This window comes from Callithrix jacchus, chromosome 2 (assembly GCF_049354715.1).
Source record: "Callithrix jacchus isolate 240 chromosome 2, calJac240_pri, whole genome shotgun sequence".
NCBI lineage: Eukaryota > Metazoa > Chordata > Mammalia > Primates > Cebidae > Callithrix > Callithrix jacchus.
In genome coordinates this window covers 197119067-197142366 of record NC_133503.1, presented here as the reverse complement: position 1 = coordinate 197142366, position 23300 = coordinate 197119067, and positions in this window count along the sequence as shown.

The following is a 23300-nucleotide window of genomic DNA, read 5'->3' as shown; positions in this document are numbered from 1 at the left end:
AAGTGGGGTGTTCTAAGTTGAAAAAGTTTCATTCTGCATGAGCATAGTCAGCTTCACGGCATTTCACAGGACATATGTACAGAAAACAGCAATTTCACCATAATCTAAGAATGGAGCTGTTGGCCCTCCCACATCAAAAAGCCACCTGTAGTTTTGGAAAAAATGTGGAAGCTGTAAGTGTGTCTAGGGCATTTGCACAGGCTCAGTTGAAGGTCAATGGTCTCAACCAGTTTGAACCGGAGAGAAGCTGGCTCAAGTTTCTGAAAAACAGCTGAAGCAACCGTTACCATGGTGACCTCTGAATGTTATCTGTAAAGTGTCTGATGAAGGTTGAGTTTCAGTGTTCAGTGGTGAAGACTTCTGCTACCATGGCCTTCAGCTGCATGGAAAAAGAAAAGCAATAATAATGATGCCACAAGCCAAGTGATGAAAAGCAAGTAAGGCAGGCAGACCTGACTATTAACCCCTCAGTTTCAGGACACAGAGACAGTGCCTTCAAACCCACAGTGCCTGGAAAGCAGAGAAGGAATAGAGTGACAGCCGAACAAAGAGATAAGCAGAAAAAGCCATGTGCATGGGCCTGTGAGGTGGCAGCAGAAGCAGGAGCATCAGTGCCAGCAGTGCCATGTGGGAGAGAAGAGGGGCCTGGTGAGGACAAAGTTGGAACCTGCCATGGGTGACCAGCTGGCCTGTCTGTCCTTGAGCCCCCCCATGACATCCTCTCAGATAACATGCTCCACTCTGGGTGCTGTGTGGAAACTTCTGGACCTCTGGGAGGACATTTTTACAAAACAGTCGCAAACTATTTTGTAAAAACAAATTATTTTATTCAGTCCAGTTATTTCGAAATAAGAACATACACATGGACTCTGTGATAAAGCCTGTCAGGGAGGTACCAGAGATGTTCAGAGAGTTAGAATCGCTCTTATTTAAAACACTGGCAAAACTACAAATTAAATAACCACAGGCTTACAATTAGAAATTATGCTTAAAGATAGTCACATTTGATGGTAAAGAACACTGTATTCATAAGAAGCTTAGGATGAACCTGTTATTAATAATGAGGATAATTTTAAAATTAATTACCTCCTTATCAGATACAGTGATTGACTAGCATAAAAAGGCAGTTTGAAATGAGGACCATTCGTGAATCCACTCTGGGTTTCTTGTACTGCCTCTGCAAGTTACAGGAACTGCCAGAGAAATCATTAAAATATGATTGTGTACATTTAAATTTAAGATCAAATTCAGACTCATAGTTGATATGTATGAAGGGTTAAGCCTTTTCGAAAAATTGTTCCACAAGGATCATCATCTTCAGATGCACTAAAATTTATTTTTCAAAAGACCTCGTTAGGTGTTTATCTTAATGTTGTCATAGTCAATTTCATACTCTTCAGGAACAGCTGGATCAGTATTTTGAATCTACTTAAAATTTAACATAATAAAAATTATTTTAGAAAATTTAGTTCAATAAAATTTATTTACATTTTCCAAGAGCACAAATTAATTTTAATTATATCAAAAGAAAATAAAGTTACTAAGTGTATAAGTTTTAATGACTTAGTATAAGAATTTTCAGGCCAGTCGCGGTGGCTCAAGCCTGTAATCCCAGCACTTCAGGAGGCCGAGGCGGGTAGATCATGAGGTCAAGAGATCGAGACCATCCTGGTCAACATGGTGAAACCCCGTCTCTACTAAAAATACAAAAAATGAGCTGGGCATGGTGGCACGTGCCTGTAATCCCAGCTACTCAGGAGGCTGAGGCAGGAGAATTGCCTGAACCTAGGAGGCGGAGGTTGCAGTAAGCCGATATCACACCATTGCACTCCAGCCTGGGTAACAAGAGCGAAACTTCGTCTCAAAAAAAAAAAAGAATTTTCAGAAAAGTTTAGCCATGGAAATCTTATGCTGTAACAAGGTATCACATTAATAAAGTACTATTACTTATTTATTGTATACAATTATCATTTTAAGATTTTATTTTGGCAATTTATGATTGTGGTATTACTCATATACAATATTACTCTGAATTTTATTAAGGTGTTACTGTTGTACAATATTACTATGATTGAATTTTATTAATGACAAAATTTTTTATCAGAGTAATTTTGGACATTTATGACTGTGGTATTACTCATGTACAAAATTGCTCCGATTATTATTAATGAAAAATATTTTTATAGAAAAATTAGCTGTGCTTGCCAGCACGTGCCTATAATTCTAGCTTCTCAGGAGGCTGAGGTAAGAGGATCTCTTGAACCCAGGAGGCAGAAGTTGCAGAGAGCCAAAATCATGCCACTGCACTCCAGCCTGGGAAACAGACTGAGACGTCATTTTGAAAACAAACAAACAAAAAATAAAAAAACAAATCTTTTAAATAAAAAGGTCTGTATTTGAGTATCTGTAACTGAACTTATTCTTCTTAGTTTTGAAGAGGAGGCCTCATACTTTCACTTAAAATATTCACTGAAGTTGTATATATTTAAATTATGCAGCATGATGTTTTGAGATACATGTACATAGTGAACTCGTGACGACTGTCAAGATAGTTAACCTGCGTGTCTATTCACATAGTTACGACTTTATATCTACCCTTTTAGCAAATTTCATGTATATAATACAGTAGTATTAGCCGTAGACTGCACATTAGAACTTATTTATTCTACATAAATTAAAACTGTAATAAGACATCACCTCCCACCTGTTAGGATGGTTATTATCATAAAGATGAAAGTTCACATGTTGGGAATGAGGTACAGAAAAAGAAACGCTTATACGCTATCGGTGGAAATGTAAGTTAGCACAGCCCTGAAGGAAAACAGTATTGAGATTCCTCAAAGAATTAAAAACAAAACTATCACAGGATCCAGTGATCCCTTTTTTGTGTATATATTCAAAGAAATGAAACCAGTGTTTTCAGGAGGGATACCCAAATTCTCATATTTATTGCAACGTTACTCACCTTAGACAAGAAATGCAGTCAACCTAATTAAGCATCCAACAACACATAAAGGAATTAAGCAATAGCAAGATATTAACCATGGAATATTATTCAGCCTTAAAAAAAAAAAAAGAAAATCTTCCACTTGGGACGTCATTAATGAATGTGAAAAACATTCTAAGTCAAATAAGCCAGATACAGAAGGGGAAACAATGGCATGTTCTTGCTTATGTGCGGAATAATAATAATAATAACAGTGCATTAATAGAAACAGAGTAAAATAGTGGTTACCAGGGACAGAGAGGGGCAGTGGTGGATGGGGGTTGGTGTTAGGAAAACTGAGACTTGTTGGTCAAATGATACATTTTCATTTTTGCACTGGCTTCACAAATTATGTGACTGGCTCTACTTATAAGTGTGCTAATTCCATAGAGTTTATTTGTTCATATCAAGTATATTTTCATTTTCTTTTTTTTTTTGGTATTTTTAAGTTTCTTAGCTACCTCAGCATTACTAATGTGTTCTAGCTAAGATTATCTTTCAGATTAATTACTCTGAATGAATTGCATAGGCTTATGGAGTAAACAAGTTTCATGATTTGTAAACTTCCTCCAGACTGCTATGTGCTTTACTGTTTCTGATGGAATCTGTCACCATTTTATTTATTTGTTCATGTTTGTAAACATTTCTCACTCCCAGTGAGTCAAGGACCTTTCAGCCCATCAACCTGAGCTGAGTGTCACCTAATTCCCAGTTATAAATATGAGCTTGTAGAAGGGTGATATGGTTTGGGTGTGTCTCCACCCAAATCTCATCTTGCATTATAGTTGCCATAATCTCTATGTGTCATGGGAGGTATTTGAATCATGGAGGCCGTTACCCTCATGCTGCTCTCATTATAGTGAGTGAGTTCTTATGAGATCTGGTGTTTTTTTTATAAGAGGATTTTCTCCCTTTTGCTCATTCTTCTCTTTCCTGCCACCATGTGAAGAAGGACATACTAGCTTCCCCTTCTGCCATGATTGTAAGTTTCCTGAGGCCTCTCCAGCCCTGTGTTACTGTGAGTCAATTAAACCTTTTTCCTTTGTAAATTACCCAGTCTCAGGTATGTCTTTAGTAGCAGTGTGAGAACAAACTAATACAAACATTGACAGTTTTTCTCCAGGTGCGATCCCCATAACTGGTTCTTGAGGACCCAAAATGAGTTTACCTCTAAAGTATGTGGGCCAAGGTACTGAGGATATCTTTTTAAAACACCACTTGGACACTCATTTTCCTCTGCCTGCAGGAGGTGCCAGTTATGTGCATACTAATGTCAACCAGGCCTCCATGGTCTATGGAACTCAGCATCATTATTCCTTCAAATTGTGCAAGGATGTGCCACAGGCTGGGCCAGCAGCATGGCTGTTCCAGGAAAGCCATGGAGGAAGCACATGGCGAATGCTTAACAACCAAGTTTCCAGTGTGTCAATGAAAATTCTGATTGATTAGTATTGTTATTTTAAGAGAAGAAGAAAGATATTCTTCCATGTGGTATAGGAGTGTCTTGAATGGGAGGCAGTTTCTGAATCTAAGCTATAATGTTGGAGAGGAAAAGAGGTGGTGCTAAGGATGTCTCATAGGAGTCCTAAGGCCTAAGGACTAAGGAGTCCTTCCATAGTCTCACGCTCACTCCCTGGGTGGGACGGAGTCCTTCCATAGTCTCACGCTTATCCCTGGGTGGGACGGAGTCCTTCCATAGTCTCGCGCTCACTCCCTGGGTGGGACGGAGTCCTTCCATAGTCTCACGCTCATCCCTGGGTGGGACGGAGTCCTTCCATAGACTCACGCTCACTCCCTGGGTGGGACGGAGTCCTTCCATAGTCTCACGCTTATCCCTGGGTGGGACGGAGTCCTTCCACAGTCTCACGCTCACTCCCTGGGTGGGACGGAGTCCTTCCACAGTCTCACACTCACTCCCTGGGTGGGACGGAGTCCTTCCATAGACTCACGCTCATCCCTGGGTGGGACGGAGTCCTTCCATAGTCTCACGCTTATCCCTGGGTGGGACGGAGTCCTTCCATAGACTCACGCTCACTCCCTGGGTGGGACGGAGTCCTTCCATAATCTCACGCTCACTCCGTGGGTGGGACGGAGTCCTTCCATAGACTCACGCTCATCCCTGGGTGGGACGGAGTCCTTCCATAATCTCACACTCACTCCCTGGGTGGGACGGAGTCCTTCCACAGTCTCACGCTCACTCCCTGGGTGGGACGGAGTCCTTCCACAGTCTCGCGCTCACTCCCTGGGTGGGACGGAGTCCTTCCACAGTCTCGCGCTCACTCCCTGGGTGGGACGGAGTCCTTCCATAGACTCACGCTCACTCCCTGGGTGGGACGGAGTCCTTCCACAGTCTCACGCTCACTCCCTGGGTGGGACGGAGTCCTTCCACAGTCTCACGCTCACTCCCTGGGTGGGACGGAGTCCTTCCACAGTCTCGCGCTCACTCCCTGGGTGGGACGGAGTCCTTCCACAGTCTCGCGCTCACTCCCTGGGTGGGACGGAGTCCTTCCATAGACTCACGCTCACTCCCTGGGTGGGATGGAGTCCTTCCATAATCTCATACTCACTCCCTGGGTGGGATGGAGTCCTTCCATAGTCTCACGCTCACTCCCTGGGTGGGATGGAGTCCTTCCATAGACTCACGCTCACTCCCAACCCAAGACGTGCCTTAGTGAGCCTATAATGTGAGAAAATAAAAAGCAACAGATGTCTGCAGAAAAGCATCCTTGGCCCTTCCTTTTTCTCTAAACTGACAAAACCTCCTATAAACCTCCAATTCTAGAGCCTCCCCTAAGGTAGAGGACTGATGGATGGAAGTGGGGGAGGTAGGTGGTGCTGTTTCATGGAGAAGCACAGGCTCTGGTGCTCTGTGATGTGGAAGGTTTCGGGGCCAGGCACAGAGGAGGCAATTTGTTCACAGCATGGTGACCTGGTGGCTTTTTGGCAGTCCAGCAGAGATGGAGGTCTCAACATGACCACATGATGTTTGCTCATCATGAGGTTAGTCTATCTCCCAGACATGATTTGGCAGTCTGCTCACCATTTTCTGTATTCTTTCAAGACAGAACTGCCACTGTTATCTGCATTGCAATGATTAACTTCAGATTTTTAGCTAAGAAGTACCAGTGTCTTCCTTTGTTTGACTACAGACCATGTATAATTTATTTTTAGCCAATCTCTCATATTATCCCTTATTGTGCTAAACTACCCTGTGTTAGCCAGAAAGACTCCATTTTGCTGAGAGCCAGGCAGACTCCATCTTAACCTCTGCCTCACCCCTCCTGCCTACCTGGGTCCTGCTACTGTACTTGGTCATGCTGTACTTAGAATTTAGAAACATATAACCTTTGTAGCTATGTTGTGCTTGGCAAGCCCACTTGCTATTGTAAATGCCCCCCTTTGGTAACCGATAATCATAGGAACTGCTTGTGTATACCCTCCTTGAAAATCAACAATCATGAGAACCTCCTGCCTCCTAGTTACCAGCCTCCTTATCTAACTTGCTTCTTCTGCTTCTGTAAATTCTGCTTCAGCTAGGCTCCCCCTCCTCTACCTTAAGCAAGGTATAAAAAGGAATCCAGCCCCTTCCTTGGGGCTGAAAACATTCTAAGTATTAGCCGACTCTCAGTTGCCAGCTAATTAATAAAGTACTTGTAATTCAAACTCAGAGAGTGGTGCTTTTCTATCTAACTCGCCTGGGTATAACATTATTAATTCTCTGAGCTTTAATTTATGACATAAAACATATCATAGTAACTTCTACTCAGTGTTCTAAACAGGTACGGAGTTTCTTTATGTAGCAGTATGTTTAAAGCTTGTGTGTATGTGCTGGGGGTGCTAAGAAAACATTGATTAGATGTGACCTAATCAGATGTGGATTTCTGGCAGATCAATTTTCTTCCTCTGCAGGATATGTACAAGGGGCCTGTGGTCACCTCTTTGGCATTCTGCTTCCGGGTAGGAGACGGACTCCTCTAACTGGTCAATTTGGGGAGAGTAAGGACTCATGGTCAGGTTGCCTCTGTTTTCTGTCTCTTCAGCAAGCCTGTCCAAGGAAAGTATAAGTTCCCTTAGCTCCTCCTGCAAGTCTTACTATGCAGGCTTCCAGCTGTGGCAACCCCAGTTCAATGCTGAGACTGGATAGGAGAGTTGGTCTAATTCTGGATTTTGGTGAACTTTCTCACATCAGTTACATCCTGTGATTTAGTCCCTATCAATAACATGGGTTGTATTTTGACCACTTATTTTTTGTTCTGTTCTCTTTTCTTTCTTTCTCCTTCTTTCTTTCTTTTTCCTTCCTTCCTTCCTTTCCTCCTTCCTTTCTTTCTTTCTTTCTTTCTTTCTTTCTTTCTTTCTTTCTTTCTTTCTTTCTTTCTTTCTTTCTTTCTTTCCTTCTTTTCTTCCTTGCCTCCCTCCCTCCCTTCCCTTCATTCTTTCCTTCTTTAATTCTTTCCTTTCTCTAACTTGTTTAGAGCTGTTGGCAAGGGCAAGTAGAAGGGTGCTAGTTATTGGGATACATGTGGGTTAATGTAGTCAGTTGAACCCCACAACTTCTCTATCACAGAACACTAAAATTGTCTCTATTGGATCAGGTTAACTTTCAATCACTTAGCTCTGAGTGTGTGTGTTTGTCTGTATTTGTGTGTGTGTGTGTGTGTTTCAAGATTATTTAGATGAGAAGTATAATTTACATATATCTGAAAAAAACCCTGAGAATATTTCTCAGGCTAGTTAATCTCTGAAGATGAAACATGGGATAGTGATCTTTTCCATACAACTCAATTATTATAAAGTTATACATCCCAATGTCTTGCCTGTGGGTCCTTCTTTCTTGCAACGACTCTGGCAAAAATGTACAATGACAAACCTGCTATTTGTGGACTGGTAATTGCTAGGTTCAAGTGCACACGGTGACCCACACATTGTCTCTGCAGGGAGCTGCTCTGCTGCTTAGGGGTTGCTATTACTGCATTTTGTTCACCCCAGTATTTCAGAATCAATCCAAGATTCATCTAAATGCAAAACAGGTGATAATGTTGCAAATGGGCAGAATACTGAAAGGAAATCAAATACAATGACCTCAAGAAAGAATGGGTCATGAGATAAGCTTTTGATGAATTATAGAGAAGCCTTGGCAGTAATGCCATGATCAATGAATTAATCATTTGTTGCTGCACTGTTACATTGTTTATGATCTGATAATGGAGTGGATACATTTTCAGTATAATTTATCCTATGTTTAGTATATACGGCACCTTTAAAAAGTGCTTCTAGGTGAAGAAAAATCACCTCTGCATTTGAAACAAATAGAATCTATGCCGTTGAAGGAGAAACTTCAAGAAACTTCTCTGAGAGGTAATTTTCACTTCTGCTGATGAAACTAGGATGTTTTATAATCAAGAATACAAGGGTTTTTTTTTTTTTTAATCTGCAACATTCTTAATTAGTTTCCTACTCATGTGCAGCTAATTACTACCAACTTATCTTGACTGACCTGAATATTCTGCTTAGGGTTTCTCCAGGATATAACCCTGATGTCTGCTGGCCACATATTCATCTGGAGCCTTGATTAGGGAGGAGTCACACAGTCAGTCTCACTCAGATTGACAGAACTCATCTCCTTGGACTGTGTGACTGAGGATCCTGCTTTCCCAGGTTGATGGCTGGAGATCTTCCTCAGGTCTTAGAAGCCACTACAGTTCTCTGCCACATGTCGTCATGACAGCAATTTGCTTCTTCCAGATTCGGAACAAAACTCTTATTTTCCCACAAAAGTTCCCAGTCCTCCTTTAAAGGGTCTCATCCAATTTTAATTAGTATCTATTTAAGATACTGTCCCCTTTACTCGACTCAAAAAAGATTCGTTTATCTACAGTCTTAGTTGCCTAAAAATCTCATCACTTTTGCCTTAAAATGTAAGTTAATGAAAAAAAGTGAAATACGTGTTCATGTTGCTAAATAATATAACCCAATCAAAGGAGACTGATCTCATCTCATTTTTCGTATCCTGGTGCTTAGAAACATGTCACAAGTTCTGCCCCACTCCAGAAGCAGAGATTATTCAAGGCCATAAACTCTTGAGGGTCACTCAGAGTGCATCTGCCACAGCTTTTAATAGTTTACCGTATTTGCTGTAATTTTCATGTGACAACTTGAAGAGATGCTGGAAAAGGTGAATTAAAGATTAGAGATTAAGGCAGTCCACTGGGAAAAATGGGAATTCGATTCTAGGAACATTGTACTCATTACCTGGACAGCTAGGTAGTCCTGGATTAGTGGAAGCAACACTCAAGACAGTAACTTCCCCTCATCCTTTGTCTTTCTGCTCACCAAACACTTTTGTTCTGTACATTTTGGTCTCTTCAGTGAAATTGCCACCACCAAAGGGTGTTCTGAAAAGACATTCCACCAGTTTTAACCCTTTTTAAATAACTAAATTCTCATTTTGTAGGAGTAGATGCCCACACTTACATTTATGAAAAAATAAAAATAAATTATCATTTTTGTTTCTCTTCATCCTGAACATTTTTGTAACAGACGTTTCTTCATTGATTTACTTCTTGCCTGGAGCTTGTTTGTTTCTGTCCGTGAAATGTTGCTGACTGTCTGCAAAGAGATTGAGATCTGTTTTAATTCCTGTGATTCATCAGCCCTGAGGCCAGATCAGAGGTATCTTCTCCTAGAAGGAATTCCTTCCTCCTCCAGGCCCATAATCCCCCTATATTTCTCTGGAGCCAGAAACTCCTGGTAAGCTTCCCTGTTAGCTGCCGTGCTCACACTGGAGCTCAGCCTCGGGCCTCTTACTGACAACTTCACTCTTCCCAGGAGGCCAGAATCTGGTGGGGTCTGAGGACTCACCCAGAGCTGCTGCTGGGATCACAGGAAAGGCCCTGCAGCCTTCACTACGGGATCTGATCCAGGAACCCTTTGGAGACTCCAAAAAGATAATGATCCTTCTTTGTTAACTGAGAAGAGCTAATTTTTATTCCATGGAGTCATACAAAAAATGTGTTCACTGGACAGCTCTGCCAGATGTGACCAGGGCATTTTCTTCTTCAGCATCTCTCCATCTGCAGTGCCACCCTTGTGCATTAAGATGATCATGGTTTTCTTGACAACACTGCTTCAGAGCCTATATTCTTCTATTAAGGCAATGGTCTCTCAAAACAGGCTTTTAGTGATGAAAACAACATGCAACAAGGAACTGTTTCGAGGCTGCGATTAAATGAGGGCATTTGATACAGAGGCAAACACCTGAGAAAGACACAGTGACTGGGTCTAGCTTTAGAACTACATGCTGTTGAGACACAAGGAGAGTGTGTTTCTCTGTCTTGTGTCTGCTTCCCTTTGAGGAAGAAGAGCAACAAGGTCAGTCTTGCTCCACTTTACATAAACCACCATGAGGGTCACGGCAGTCCTGAATTGTGAGCTATGGAGATGGCGCTACCCTTCCACGTTGCTGCTGCTCATCGTGGTGCCCCTTGAAACTCACGAGCATTTCAGGTCCTGAAATCCTGCTATGCGGGAGGGGACCCTTCTCCTTTTTGATACACAAATTCCAAGTGACCAGTCATCATAGTAGGTTATGCTTGAGTATGGTTTTAATTTAATTTCACAACACTTAGCTTGAGGATTGAAATGGCACCTATCTCAAAGTAATGATCTGAATTCAGGTTTTGTTTTACATCTTTGGAGCCTGATCCCGAAAGCATGTTCTGGTATAGAATATTCTGGGATTGTTTTCTTCTGACAGAATCATCCATAATCAACCAAGTGATGCGCCACATTCAAGGAGGCCTAGGTGTCAACCCAGGGCAGACGGAAGAATTTATTACATGGAATAAAGAGTGAAGCTTCAGCCAAAATCTCCTCTCGTGATTTTTCTCCTTCAACCTTCATTCTTGACAGTTAATCAATGAGTGAGTGTGGATTGAACTATCATTATTAAATATCTTGTATATTCTTACTTATGTTGAAAGTTAAATAGGCAACAGAGGATATACTGATGGGATATACATATTGATGATTGCAAAATACTCTCAGAGACAGTGCAATGATGACCACTTCCGTGAATGATCTTTCTCTGATGTGCCGGGAACTGTTAACTGTTCCAGATGCTTAGCAGAAATTATCTGAAATTCTTACTGGGGAAACTGCAATGTGAGTATAACTAGGCTAGCTTAAAAATCAGAAACGTAAGGCTCAGAGTAAACTTACCCAAATCCCCACATAAATAATGAATGAACAAGAAAGCATTACTACTATATGATTGTTACAATATTAAATATAAACAGTTAATTGACAAGAGTGTCATATGTGGGTTGGGGTTATCTTAGAATGAGAAGAGTTCTTGGTGAGTTGTAGTCACAATGCAGGCATATAATTGAATTAAATGGTCCATTTTATTCTGGCTATGATGAATTATTTTACCCCTTGGAATTGAAAATTAGGCCAGGCACAGTGGCACATATCTGTAATTCCAGCACTTTGCGAAGCTGAAGCAGGTGGGTTACCTGAGGTCAGGAGTTGAAGACCAGCCTGGTCAACATAGTGAAATCCAGTCTATAGTAAAAATACAGAAATTAGGTGGGCATTGTGGTGGGCACCTGTAACCCCAGCTACTCGGGAGGCTGAGTCAAGAGAATCGCTTGAACCTGGGAGGTGGAGGTTGCAGTGAGCTGAGATCCTGCCATTGTACTCCAGCCTTGGCAACAGAATGAGATTCTGTCGAGAGAGAGAGAGAGAGAGAGAGAGAGAGAGAGAGAAGGAAAAAGAGTTGGATAGTCTTTAATCACACAAAAAAATAATATTGGTAGTAAAGATCGTATATGTGATATCTGCTAGCCAGTTACTTTTTCCCTAAAATGTGGGAATGGCTAATATTTAACTTGTGGTCATGCTTTCTACCCTATCTTTTATGATGTGTCCCCTGTTTGAAGTTAATTATATATATAAATTTAAAAACTAATATATAATCAAGAACAGAACCCACTGTAGGTCATTTTCTAAGACAGTAAAGTGTAAACAAGGCAGCTATCCTTTCTAAGCTTCAACCTCCTCATCTGTAGAAAGGAGAAAATAATGCTCTTTTATTATTTAAAGTATTATTTATTTAATTTTTATTATTTTTCTATTATTACTATTATTCTATTATTATTTTAAAATATTATTTAAATTTTTATTATTTGTCTATTATTATAATAACTTTTATGGTTTTTGTGAAAATTGATAAAATAATACTTGTAAAATGCCCAGTATCATTGAGGCATATGGAAAGAGAGTAAATATTACTTTTGGATAGGAAAATCAGCTTTTCTCTAATCGACATCAGAATAATCCTTTAAACCAAAAGCCCTTAGGTAGTTTCTTAATTCATTTTCCTGGAGAGACATACCTCTAAAATAGTTGCACTAATTTCTAAAAGATCAGCTATATTATCCAGTGAGCCTTTCATCTTGTCCAAGTGTAAGCATATCCAAGGCTCTTTGGGGATTTTCAGGTTTATAAACTATTGCTGACATTCAAAGTTTCACTTTTGGTGGTGCTTTTTATAAACAACACATTTAATGTTATTCACTCATAAGAATTCTTAACAAAGCATCCTACACACACAGTTAAAATATACGGAAGAACTAAAGCTTTTCATGAGTTCTGAACACCCAAAGAAAACTTAAACTTCCTTTAAATTCTGATTCCCACAGCATTCTTTCAGACTGAAAATAGTAATCAACTTACTGAGGAAGAAAATAGAATAAAAGTTTTGCATTCTAGCATTTCTTCCTACTTATACCTCAAGAATAAAATGTTGGATCCTGTTTATGACTCTAGGATAGAAAGCTTTGCTACTGACCCAGACTGATACAGTTCTCAATCAAATGCACAACTCCCTGTACTACATCAAATGCGTGCTGCCCACCAGTCCACTTTGGGTTTAGACAGCAATGGAGAAAGTAAACAATGTGTGGAATATTTAAGATGTAAATTACTGTAAAGGATGAATCACAAAGGTGCAAAATGGTACAATCAACTTAGAAGACAATTTTCCAGTATCTTACAAAACTAAATGTTGTCACACTACATGATCTAGGGATTATGTGTTTATGTCTTTATATAACAGATTTGAAAATTTGGGTCCACACAAAAATGATCAAATGAATATTAATAGCAGCTTTACTTATAGTTGCCCCAAATGGAAGCAATTAAGGTGTTCTTCATTAAGTGAATAAAATGTGGTAGAGCCAAACAATGGAATATTTTCCAGTGGTAAAATAATGAGCTGTCAATCTATGCCAAGATATGGATGTACTTTAAACACATCTTGCAAGTAAAAAACTGGCCAATTGGAAAAGGCTACTTACTGTATAATTCTATTTATATGACATTCTGGAAGGGCAAAGCTATACATATGCCAAATAAATTAGTTACCAGGAGTTTGAGGCTGAGCCAGAGTTTATTAAGTGAAGCCCAGGGGTTTTTAGTGTAGTGAAACTTTGCATATACTGCAGTGAGTCAATAATACTATGTTTATATATCATACATAGGGCTTGATAGCACAAAAAGTAATCTTAATCTTCGCAAGTTTTTAAAAATTCATTTGGGAGGTCAGGGGATCCCAGGATGAAATGCAGATTGTGCCATTGTCAATATTAGACAGATCAACAAGACAGAAAATTGACAAGGATATCCCGGACTTGAACTCAGACCTGGAACAAGCAAACCTAAATGACATTTACAGAACTCTCCACCCCAAATCCACAGAATATACATTCTTCTCAGCACCACATCATACCTACTCTAAAATTGACCACATAATTGGAAGTAAATCACTCATCAGCAAATGCAAAAGAATGGAAATCATAACAAACAGTCTCTCAGACCACAGTGCAATCAAGTTAGAACTCAGAATTCAGAAACTAACTCAGAACCGCACAGCTTCATGAAAACTGAATTAATGGCTCTTGAATGTTGACTGGATAAACAATGAAATGAAGGCAGAAATAAAGATGTTATTTGAAACCAACGAGAATGAAGATACAACATACCAGAACCTCTGGGACACATTTAAAGCAGTGTCTACAGGAAAATATGTAGAAATAAATGCCCACATGAGAAGCAAAGAAAAATCTAAAACCGACACCCTATCATCAACATTGAAAGAGCTAGAGGAGCAAGATAAAAAAAAAACTCACAACCCAGCAGAAGACAAGAACTAACTAAGATCAGAGCAGAACTGAAGGAGATAGAGATACAAAAAAACCCTTCAAAAAATCAAAAAATCCAGGAGCTGGTTTTTTGAAAAGATCAACAAAATAGATAGACCACTAGGCAGATTAATAAAAAAGAAAAGAGAGAATAACCAAATAGATGCAATAAAAATGATAAAGGGGAAATCACCACAGATTCCACAGAAATACAAACTGTCATCAGAGATTATTACAAACAACTCAAACAACTCTATGCCCACAAACTAGTAAACCTGGAAGAAATGGATAAATTCCCGGACACTTGCATCCTACCAAGCTTAAGCCAGAAAGACGTCAAAACCCTGAACAGACCAATAGTCAGGTATGAATTTGAAGCAGCAATTAAGAGCCTACCACACAAAAATAGCCCAGGTCCAGATGGGTTCACTGCCAAATTCTACAAGACATACAAAGGGGAGCTGGTACCACTCCTTCTGAAACTATTCCAAATAATCTATAAAAGAGGGAATCCTTCCCAAATCATTTTATGAGACCAACATCAACCTGATACCAAAACCTGGCAGAGACTAAGCAAAAAAAAAAAAAAAAAAAAACTTCAGGCCAATATCCATGATGAACATAGATGCAAAAATCTTCAAAAAAATACTGGCAAACTGTTTGCAACAGCCCATCAAAAAGCTTATCCACCATGATCAAGTAGGATTCATCCCAGGGAAGAAATGCTGGTTCAACACAGGCAAGTTTATAAAGGTAATTCACCACATAAACAGAACCAAAAACAAAAACCACATGATTATCTCAATAGATGCAGAGAAGGCCTTTGACAAAATTCAACAACCTTTTATCCTAAAATCCCTCAATAAACTAGGTATTAATGGAATGTATCTCAAAATAATAAAAGCTATTTATGACAAACCAACAGCCAATATCATACTAAATGGGCAAAAACTGGAAGCATTCCCTTTGAAATCTGGCACCTTCTATCACCACTCCTGTGTAACATAGTATTTTAAGTTCTAGCCAGACCAATCAGGCAAGAAAAAGAAATAAAGGGTATAGAAATAGGAAAGGAGGAATTCGAATTGTCTCTATTTGCAGACGACATGATTTTGTATGTAAAAGACCCCATCATTTCAGCCCCAAATCTCCCAAAACTGATAAGCAACTTCGGCAAGTCTCAGGATACAAAATCAATGTATAAAAATCACAAGCATTCCTATACACCAATAACAGTCTTAAAGAGAGCCAAATCAAGAATGAACTGCCATTCACAATTGCTACAAAGAGAATAAAATACCTAGGAATACAATTAACAAGTAACGTAAAGGATCTCTTCAAGCAGAACTACAAATCACTGCTCAATGAAATAAGAGAGGACACAAACAGATGGAGAAACATTCCATGTTCATGGCTAGGAAGAATCAATATCATGAAAATGGCCATACTGCCCAAGATTCAACGCTATCCCCATCAAGCTGCCAATGACCTTCTTCACAGAACTGGAAAAAAACCACCTTAAACTTCATATGGAACCAAAAGAGAGCCTGCATAGCCAAGTCAATTCTAGGCAAAAAGAATAGAGCGGGAGGCATCACACTACTGAACTTCAAACCATACTACAAGGCTACAGGTATCAAAACAGCATGGTACTAGAACCAAAACAGAGATACAGACCAATGGAACAGAACAGAGGCCTCTGAGGCAACATCACACATCTACAACCATCTGATCTTTGACAAATCTGATGAAAACAAGTAATGGGGAAAGGAGTCCCTGTTTAATAAATGGTGTTGGGAAAACTGACTAGCCATGTGCAGAAAGCAGAAACTGGACCCCTTCCTGACACCTTACACTAAAATTAACTCCAGATGGATTAAAGACTTAAACATAAGACCTAACACCATAAAAACCCTAGAAGAAAACCTGGGCAAAATCATTCAGGACATACGCGTAGGCAAGGACTTCATGATCAAAACACCAAAAGCACTGGCAACAAAAGCCAAAATAGACAAATGAGACCTAATCAAACTCCACAGATTCTGCACAGCAAGAGAAACAATCACTAGAGTGAACTGGCAACCAACAGAATGGGAAAAAATTTTTGCAATCTACCCATCTGACAAAGGGCTAATATCCAGAATCTACAAAGAACTAAAACAGATTTACAAGAAAAAAACAAATAAGCCCATTCAAAAGTGGGTGAAGGATATGAACAGACTCTTTACAAAGAAGACATTCATGAGGCTAACAAACATGAAAAAATGCTCACTGGTCATTAGAGAAATGCAAATCAAAACTACATTGAGATACCACCTGACACTAGTTAGAATGGCGATCATTAAAAAATCTGGAGATGACAGATGCTGGAGAGGATGTGGAGAAATAAGAACACTTTTACACTGTTGATGGGAGTGTAAATTATTTCAACCATTGTAGAAACAGAAATTCCATTTGACCCAGCAATCCCATTACTGGGTATATATCTAAAGGATTATAAATCATTCTACTATAAGGACACATGCACACAAATGTTCATTGCAGCACTGCTTACAATAGCAAAGACCTGGAAACCCAAATGCCCATCGATGATAGACTGGACAGGCAAAATGTGGCACACATACACCATGGGATACTATGCAGCCATAAAAAAATGATGAGTTCATGTCCTTTGTAGGGACATGGATGAACCTGGAGAACATCATTCTCAGCAAACTGACACAAGAACAGAAAATGAAATACCGCATATTCTCACTCATAGGCGGGTGATGAAAAATGAGAACACATGGACACAGGGAAGGGAGTGCTACACACTGGGATCTATTGGGGGGAATAGGGGAGGGCCAGTCGGGGGGGATCTGGGGAGGGATAGCCTGGGGAGAAATGCCAAATGTGGGTGAAGGGGAGGAAGGCAGCAAAACACACTGCCATGTGTGTACCTATGCAACTACCTTGCATGTTCTGCACATGTACCCCCAAACCTAAAATGCAATAAAAAAAACTTTTAAAGCTTTTTTCAAACTTGTAAAAGGTATTGCCTTTGAAAAAATAAAATTATAATTATTCCTTGCTCTAAATCATTTGTGTTTTTTATATTAGATTTGATTTTTGTGACCTTGCTATACTTACTCATTAGTTCCATTAGTATTGTTTAATTATTTTTAGGTTCTTCGATATAGATTCTTTGAGATTTCCCATGTAGATAATCATGTCATCTTTGAATAAAGACAGTCTTATCTCTTCCTTTTCAATCTATACACCTTTTATTTCTTCTTTGTGTCTCATTGCACTACCAAGACATTTCTTACTGGACAGCAGTAGTGATGGCACATATTGCCTTGTTTCCAATCTCAGGGAAAATGTCCAGTTTCTTATTATCAAGTATTATGTTACTTGATTTTTGTAGTATTTTTTGTACTTTAAAAAAAATCGAGTTGTAGAATCTCCTCTGTTTTCAAGTCAGCTGACAGTTTTATCACATGTGGGTACTGGATTTGTTATCTACTTTTTTCTGCATTAATTGATAAAGTCATTGTAAAACATTCTTTAGCCTACTTACAGATGGATTACATTGATTGATTTCCGAATGTTAAATTAGACTTGCATTAACTGGAGAAAAACTTCCTTGGTTGTCATGTATAATATTTTCTATATATTGCAGGATAAAACGTGCTAATATTTTTTGAGAATCATTATGTCTATATTCACAAGAGCTATTGGTAGGTAGTTTTCCTTTTCTTCTTACAAGACATTTTTCTTTTAATGTCTTTATCTTATTTTGTTATTAGAGTAATGCTGGATTTTGTGAGCCAGGAAATGTTTCTTCTGTTTTAATTTTTGGTCGAAATTGTGCAAAAGTTGCATTATTTCACCTATTACAAAGGCAGAAGCAGTCATCTGAGGTGCTTGAAAATTTTAATGAGATACCTTCTATATTTTTAGTTATAGCAGATTCATAATAGACAAAGGTTAGCCTCAGATCTCATGGTTCCCTGAAAGGGTTTGAGATAGTTGAAATTTGAATACCAATATCAATTCCTCATAGGTTTTAGAAATATGTTTGTCACAGGGAAATTTTACTCAAGTTAATCTAATCTACATTCTGGAGTCCGGCACAGAAAGAGGAAGCCAGAATGTCTGCCCAGCAAAGTCACAGTAGAGTGGATTTTCATCATGATTTGCCTGGGACAGTCTCATCCTGCCTACTGTGTAATCAGCTTGACTGGTTTTGCATTTTTTATTTTTTTAAGTAGTATGATTAATCATTGCATGAGAACAAGCTGTGTTGCTTGAGTTAGCCTCCCACGTCGTGTATCCAGCTCCTCTCTCGTTTTCCCCTGACCTTGTAAATAGACCTAGATGTCTACAGTGATGCTAAACACTTTGTAAATAAACAAGCCCTCGTCGTTTTGTTTGTTTTTTGTTAAAAACCTATTGGAAATATTTAATCAAATATTAAATGAAAGGTAAATAATAAGATCAGCTTTTAAACCTTTGAACGAGTTCCAGTACTCGTACACAGAAAGCATTTATCCCTACAAAAACAAGGAAAAAAATGAAAACGTACAATAGGCATTCAAGTGTATATAGTTTAGTGTTTAAACTAATAATGGCACTTTGGAATATTTCATCCCATGAGAAGAATGTTTTGGTGGAGTTTACATTTTTTATTTGATCTATTCAGTGCCACAACAGAGCAATACTGAGATTCCTGTGAATTTTCAGCATCGAAACTCAGCAGAACTTTGAGAACGATCATAAAGAAAAGCACTCTGGATAACTGAATAGTGCCAGTACATAAATATTTACACACTTTATTTTGGAACTAATACACACAATATATTTTGGAATAAGACCTTATATTTAGGAGATTTTGCTCTCAAGTTAGCAGGTACTACAGAACTTAGAGAGATAATATTTTCCTTATTAAAAGTATTATATAAAGAGTCAATTTAAGTTGTCAATAAATTCAAATATATTGACTATACCCTGAAATTTGGAAAATTAAAACTAATGTGACCACACTTGTTTTCTCTCTCTCTGTTTCTCGGTCTCTGTTTCTCACTCTCTCCTTCATGTATCATAGAGAAGAGCCACTGATGTCAACAAAAACTGTATTGGTTTGAAAATAGGTTGCTGTTTTGGTAGAGGTATTATCAGACTAGTCCCAGTATCTGGCCTGGGAGGGTGGGTTAGGTACTGCTGTTGGGGCTGGGAAGAGAAACGATGGCTCTCCTCTTGTGCATACCATCTTTTTGCAACTGAAAATAGACAATGCAGATTGCAAGAGGATGGTTTACCCCAAGATGGGGGAGGGAGCAGACATTACATCCCCTTATGTGAGGTAAGCATATCTTGGAGACACAAATGACTATCATTTCACCAGCTACACAATCAGAAACAATATTGGTTAACTGAATGGAGGTTCACACTCACTTTCTATTTCTACCTATTGCCACACAAATACATTCCTTTACCACCCTCTTCTCATCCTTACTTCCTAGAAAAGAGAAAAAATGTGGGTCACACTTCTTTCAGAAGCACTACAATTGAGCAAAAGAGGATAAAACACGGCAATTATAAATTTGGAATCATAGGCCTGGCATGGTGGCTCATACCTATAATCCCAGCACTTTGGGAGGTCGAGGTGGGTGGATCACTTGAAGCCAGGAGTTCCCGACCAGCCTAGTCAACATGGCAAAACCCTGTCTCTACTAAAAATACAAAAAGCAGCTGGATGTGGTGGTGCACAGGCGGAGGTTGCAGTGAGCCCAGATCACTCCACTGCACTCCAGCCTGGACATCAGATCAAGATTCTGTCTCAAAAAAAAAAAAAAAAAAAAAAAATAGAAACAAAAAGAGACATTTACTCAAATAGAGGTGGCATTTAATAATCATTGTACTACAAACTTGAATACCTTCACTGCCTTCTGTCTAGTCTCTAGAGTGAGTAGAGGTTAGGTGATATCAGCGATATTGATGTTTAAAATAAGCAAAATTGATAATAATTATTAGAAAAAGCCTATTCCACCTCCTTACCTCACTGAATTAAGTATTTATAAAGAGGTAAATGATGTGACTATCCACCCACATTCTAATGCCAGGTGATTCAGAGTCACCCTTTACACACCCTTATTCTTGATCTCTGCTAATTTTATTTTCTGTCTGCTTCCCAGATGTGCTAACTTCCCCACACCTCCAGCATCACACTGGTCCAAGTCCCCATCAGCTCTTACCTAGACTAGTGCAGTTTTCTCTTAACTGTTCTTCCTGTCTCCATGGGCCCCCTCTCCAGTTGCTGTATTTCAAATGGCAATCAAAGTAGCATTTAAAAGCAAAACAGCAACAACAAACAGATGGTAAGCAAACCACCAACCTAAGCATTCCCTGTCTTAAATATTTCTAAGTGGCTTACTCAGGAAATTAAACCCAAATCAGTTGTCTGACCTAACTTTCCTGTTAGTGGTGTTTATCTACTGCTCCAGACTTAGCGTCCACTGCTCAATCATTTGATCAATATAAATATACCATGGTTCCCCCTTTCTTCTATTTTCTGAAACTCCAGCGTTACCTCCCTTCTCTCAGTACCTGCATACCTTTGCTCTGTCTGGATTGTTCTCTGCCATGCTTCCGTTAGCTACCACCTACTCATCCTTCGTGCATTAACTAACTGTCACTTCTCTCATTTTCCTCTCCTTGAATTTCCCCAGGTCAGAATTGATTCCGGTAAAATTCGCTGTTTTTCCTTTGCCAAAATTTGTTATTTCTCCTTTGCCAAATTTACCTTAATTTCAGTTAGATTCATTTTGTGATTCTGTTTCATGCCTATCTTACCACTAGACTGTAATAAGCTCTGTGGCAGCATGAGAGAGACTATGAAAGCTTTGGTGACTAAAGACTTAAAAATGCCTGAAAATGCAGTTAGCAAGATTGTCATTTGAGGAAGAAAAGCCTGAGTGTTTCAAGTGTTGACAAGAGCCAAGTCCATTCACACCCATGGGAGCCCCCGTCTTTCTTACTGGCTTCATCACTGCCTATAATTCATCTCCCTCAGCTTCTCCAGAGCCTGACATAAGCTGATAGAGTCATGAATTTAATAAAGTAGAATAATATGACTCTGTAGACTGAAAACACCCTATCATCCAGAATATGAAGGTTGTATTCCCAGTTTCACTATTAATTTTCTCTCTGAACCTAAGCAAAGCACTAAGCATTTCCATCTCTCTGAACCTAAGCAAAGCACTAAGCATTACAGCTTCATTGCTTCAGCAAAACATTGATTTGGTTCCTTAGAGAAATAAAACATTGTAATTCATCTTGAATTTTTTAAAAATTAGATTAAAATGCTGAGCAATTACTCTCTTATGATGTAATATTGATCACAATCCAGATAGCTTATTGATTCAACAACATATTAATTATCGATGGAAATTATCTGCCTGATATTCTAATTCAATTACTGTCATCATCCTCATGATAATGCTGCTTTCATCATCAGAACCGTTCAGTGCTAGATAATTTGAATGTACTCCCCAGTGTCGCTCTGTGAGTCAATCACTTCACATCTAAAAACAAGCCAGGGAATGATGGGTTTGATTTTATTAGGAAGTAAGCCACACACTTAAATGCTTCACTAGATTTCTCCTAGAATGTGGCATAGAGAGTAAACTATTAAAGTAGTGCCTTCCAAATATATCAAGAAAAACTTTACAAATTTTTTTCTCAAGATAAATCTTCTACATCCCCAAGTTTCTGCAGGCACACATCTCTTTGGGATTTAATAGAGTATCATCATTTAGCCAAGCAAACTGCATGCTAAATAGATCCAGCTGCATAAATTGGACCACTTGAGGTTTTTTTGTTTCTTTGGTATTGTCTCATGTATCCAAATCCAACTCTGTCAATACAAAATACAGTGCTATAAAACCATTGCTATGATATAGGAAAACAAGAAAATCCAATGATTGCATTGGCATATAACTAAATTTATAGTAAAAAAAATTTTTGGAGTCAAACTCTCTCATGCACCATCACAATTGATTCATTTAATGTACAGAAAAATCAGATTTATTCTTGTTGGTTTTGACAACATTGGTACCTATTTACAAAAATTATAGAGAGCCACATATTGGTTTAATAAAGAGAGGCATTCTAACGACCGGGATGGTCCAAGAATGAGGTGGTCTGGCCTGCGTCATAGTAAATTCCTGGTCACTGATAGTGCTGGCCTGATGATCTCTGCCAGATAAAAATCCCAGATGAAGTAGAAGGTTGTACAGAGGACAGCTGACAGCATCTCTACCTTCAAGGTTTCAGATGTTGACCATAGTCGTTAAGTTCTCCCTCCAGATAATACTCACAGCCAAATTCCATCCTTGACTATTATTACGTTAGTTATCCATTGGAGAGTTCAGGTTCAGGGTCTCTTATGAGGTTGCAGTCAGATAGTGTGTGGAACTTCAGGCACCAGAAGGCTTAAATAAGGAGGGGGGTTCACTTACAGGGGGCTCTCTTGCATGGACGGCAAACCGGTGCTGGCTAATGGCCAGGAGACTCAGCCCCTCTCAACGCGTGCTTCCTCACGGGAGCACCTGAGTTCCTTATGGTACTCATCCCTAAGGTGAATAATTCAGAATACCAAGGCAGAAGCTACAGTGTCTTTGTAACAGTCTTAGTTGTGTCTTGCCACTTGAATAGAAGTAGGAGAAACTAAACAATGGCATAAATATCAGTGGGCAGCTCACTGCAAGATATTGGAGACCAGTCCACCTCCTTCCACCGGTGTTGCATGTCTGTTTCATACGCAATGTATACTTGTACTTTGCTGGGAGGCAATTCCTCATGAGTCTCACATTTCTGCATGTCTTGTAAGCAGAGAGTGGGTGTTGTTTGACACTGTTTTCAATGAGGTTTGTATAATGAACAGCTGTGGAAGATACATTTTCTTTCCCTCCAGAAGAGAACACCATTCTTCATATAGCCATAAATAGAGTATGTCCTTCGGAAGCCAAGCAGAGGCATGCTTACCATGCAGGGCAGTAAAGGATAACGTCTTTCTCCAGACTAAGGACAGGCAAGCTTACTATTGCAAAACACTTGGGGTTTCTCAGCTC